Source organism: Quercus robur, chromosome 2 (genome assembly GCF_932294415.1).
Source record: "Quercus robur chromosome 2, dhQueRobu3.1, whole genome shotgun sequence".
Taxonomy (NCBI): Eukaryota; Viridiplantae; Streptophyta; class Magnoliopsida; order Fagales; family Fagaceae; genus Quercus; species Quercus robur.
In genome coordinates, this window is record NC_065535.1 from 45,607,222 (window position 1) to 45,611,198 (window position 3,977).

The following is a 3,977-nucleotide window of genomic DNA, read 5'->3' on the forward strand; positions in this document are numbered from 1 at the left end:
ACCGATGACTAAAAAAAATAATAAAATAAAATAAAATAAAACTATAGCTATTATAGCTACAGTGTATATTGAACAAACCTAAAGACACTATAGCTACTGTAGCTACGGGTGTCACGACCCAAACCTATATTTCAAAATTTAGAGCATGATCACCATGTTAATATCAAGTTTACATCAATACTAACACGAACCAACTAAAGTTGAAGGTGCTTATCAAAAATTGTTTCTTGTATTCCTTTTTCTTTCCTTGCATGAAAGCCATAATATACAAGATTTGTAAAACTTTGAAACTTCATTTCATTTCAAACTTTGCAAAATTACAACTTGGTTGAAACTTAAGGTATTCGTGTAAATATTACACAGTTAAACATTTAGCAAAATTCTTATTTACAAGCCTAACCCCAAAGACATACATTTGGGGTTCAAAACAAACTAAGGTTCTGAATTACATCTATACTTAAAAGGATCAAGTACATCTTGATTCCTCCTATACAACAAAAAAACTAAACTACTATATAACAAAAAAAAACTATATATTCTGACAAACGAGAATCATAGATTCCTTGCCACCTCTAATACTCTCGTTGCTTCCAAAAAAGAACCTGTTCACTGAAATATAATAGGGTGAGCTGCGAAACTCAATAAGGTTTTAAGCTCCATGAGCATTTAATAAGAATGCATGTAAATCAAATATTTTATGGATATGCCAGCTTTGATAAATAGTCTTCAATAGTATTCATACTATTCTTAAAATAACTTATGAACTTTTAGATGAAAATACATCATTTTCCTTTCATATAATAATGAAAATGATATAATAAAGAACTTAAACATAATTCAGTAACCTTATCTTTAAATAGACTATAAAATATTTTATCATAAACATTCCATTAGACTTATAGCACATTCAACATACCTTTCTTATCATCATACTTTTCTTATAAATTCCAAATAGCTTAATAGCTCATTCATAATACATATTAGTCAATCTAATTGTAAATCTATCACAACTTTGGGAGGCTTCTAGCACATTGTGCCAAGCATCCAGCATTCCCCACAATGCTAGGAAATCCTAGGATCATATCAGAAAGTATCACACCCCTTTCGGTGTGATCATATCATCAACCATGGGGGTCGATTGGCATATCCACAAGTTGGCCATTCCCAATGAGGGCAGGTACAACAAAGTCCTCACCATTTATAATGGCTAATCAAAATTTCCTTGGAAATGCTAGTACTATAACCCTTACTAGCTAATTTCAGATCATAACAATGAAATAATCCGAAAACTATATTTTTCTGATAACTATACTTTTACATAAATATTTCCACATTCTCATTCTCATTCTCATCACCTAAATGAAGGACCAAAACTTATTACTAATACATCTTCCTAAATATATAAACTTATACATGAATCACAATCTAACTCTCGAACTCAAGAAAATTTTAATTCATATCACACAAAGGTTCCCACAGCACAAGATACATTCATCAAACACATTATATACCAAACCAAAGAGAAATTAAGGCATACAAAATTTATCTATGATCTAGACATACTGTAAGGTTGAATTTATTCAATCATTAATTGGCTTTTTTTCGTGCCAAATTTGCTTGTAATTTAGCAATTAAAAACCCGATATTTAGGTGGGAATCATGTTAGGTAGTGTGTGAGAGAGTGTGAAGAAAAGCTCAATAGTGTGCAATAAAGCTCAATAGTGTGCAATCTAGAAGAGTCTCGCCACTAGATCTCGTGATTGGCTCACAACTGGTAAGTCGCCAGAATAGCAAATATGTGAAGCATGCAAGGGGAGCTGAAGGGTTACACCAATTGTTGCATTACATGACAAAACCTCCAGTCTGGCAAGGCAGTTAGCTCACGACTCAAACTCGCAACTCATTCCAGTCGTGAGCTCGAGTCGCCAAAATACCCTATTTGGTTGTAATTGACTCTTCGCATTCCATACACACCCTACTATAAATATCCTTATACCCACGAAATGTAAAGAGCTTCCAGAGAGAATTTTGAGAGAGAAACCCTAAAGAAAAACAAGATTGACTCATCCACAATCTTCATCCTTTGATTCTCCAAATTCCTTTACTCTCACCCTTTCCATTGATACATCCTTGAGAGGTATATTTAGCCAAATCCTTATCTCACCATACCCATATCTGTGAAAAGGTATTTTGGTGTTTGGGAAGCAATTCAAAAGGGATCAATTTATTTTGGTTGATGCAATGGGCTATTGCGGGATCCAGTAAGTTAAAGAAGATAAGGTTTGGCATAACCATATTGGAGCAAGAAGCTTGGAGGGCTTAGGTGCACTAGGTAGATTAAGTTTGAAGGGTCTTCTACTATTCATGTATCCCAACTTTATTCTCTAATGGATTATTGACCGCTTGGAGGGCGGCGGAGAGATTTTACGTTGAGAACTTCGATTTCGTCTTCGATAACACATCGCTGTATTATTTTTGTGTTTGCATCTCTCTTCTCTTAATCTTTGCCTTTTAATTACTACTGTGGTTGTGATTAATTTTGGTTTAGATTATTTTACCAATTCTGTTTTAGCTTATTATCATATTTTGCATATACATTGTTTGATTATAAGCTTGTGTTGGTAATTTGTAAATTGGGGGTCTAAACGTTTATAGGTGTTTTACATACTATTTGAACATTCACATACCAAAAGATGAGCATACTAATTTATACCTTAAAACATTCACCCTAACTTTAAAATTAAATCCTTAAAATTAGGTATATTATTTACTATTCACTGCTTATTTCAGCAGCATATACCTCATTTATAAAATACAAATGGGCTATCTATTCACATCCAATTTTTATCCAATTTTACAAAGTCACTCCTCTGGATGTCTAGTAGATACTATATCAATTTCAGAGTTAAAGTATAAAATCGTGATTTACTAAAAACTATACAAGACAACATACTCAAATCTAGCCTAACAGAATTTCATTCAAATTAGAAATTAAACCATTATTTTTATATTGATCCAATTTCTTTGAGGTTACTTCCATTACAACCATGTGTGTCTTAGAATTCATAAGAACTACTCCTAGCATCCTAATTCACAGAATATGATTTAATCCAAAATTTTCATGTTGTAAACACTGAATCTATCACAGAGACAGGTTTAACATATTTTCTCACAAAATCATCAACTAATTACAAAAGGTCTTCATTTCATGTGGGTATTTTTATACCTATACTGCACATGTTAGAATACATTAATAGGCATCCAATTAACCATAATATCTTCAATCTTTCAAATTGCTAACACAAAACCACAAATTTCAACTTCTAACAATCAAATTAGAGAATATAGAAGGGAAACTAAACAAACCATTACACCATTAAAATTACCCATAGCAAAAAATAATCTTATTTACTTACCCACAATTGAAACTGAAACTTTAGTAAGAGTTTGATTTCTTCTTAGAAAGAGATATCTATGGTTTCGGTGAGAGGAGGGTTGTTGGTGTGAGATAGTGCTGCCAATTCAAGAACAACGAAAGAGGAAAAAGAAAGAACAAAAAATGAAGAACAGAGAAACACAAGAATGAATTTGGTGCAACAACAAAGAAAAGATTAGGGAGAAAGTTTTGGGTGGGGCACGTGTATTGCTAAGGGAAAGTGAGTTGATGACTCACCTTTACAACTTTTAACATTTATACTTATCACCCTACCATGGTTCTATATTCTAGAAAGGCCTAACTAATAAAATAATTATGCACATATACCTCTTACCTTTATAAACTTTTTTCTATAACATTAAAAGAGCATATATCTTTTATAATATTACAATATCAAAGCCTTATGCACTTAAGGTAATTAAAATAATAACAAATATATAAATTCATAAATTAATCATGCAATTAGGCTGGGATGTTACAACATGCATTTGCGCTTTTTATATATACGAGTGTGGGTGGCACGTGCTACCTTTACAGTAAG

At 32.2% G+C, this 3,977-nt stretch overlaps 1 long non-coding RNA gene across 1 annotated transcript; it reads right to left on the reverse strand.

Moving 5' to 3' along the window:
- Positions 1-328: 328 nt before the first annotated feature.
- Positions 329-3,585, reverse strand: LOC126706530 (uncharacterized). Its single transcript, XR_007648638.1, has 2 exons — positions 3,417-3,585; positions 329-609 (listed from the first exon to the last, which is right to left on the reverse strand). It is a non-coding gene; the product is annotated as an uncharacterized LOC126706530 (long non-coding RNA).
- Positions 3,586-3,977: the final 392 nt, after the last annotated feature.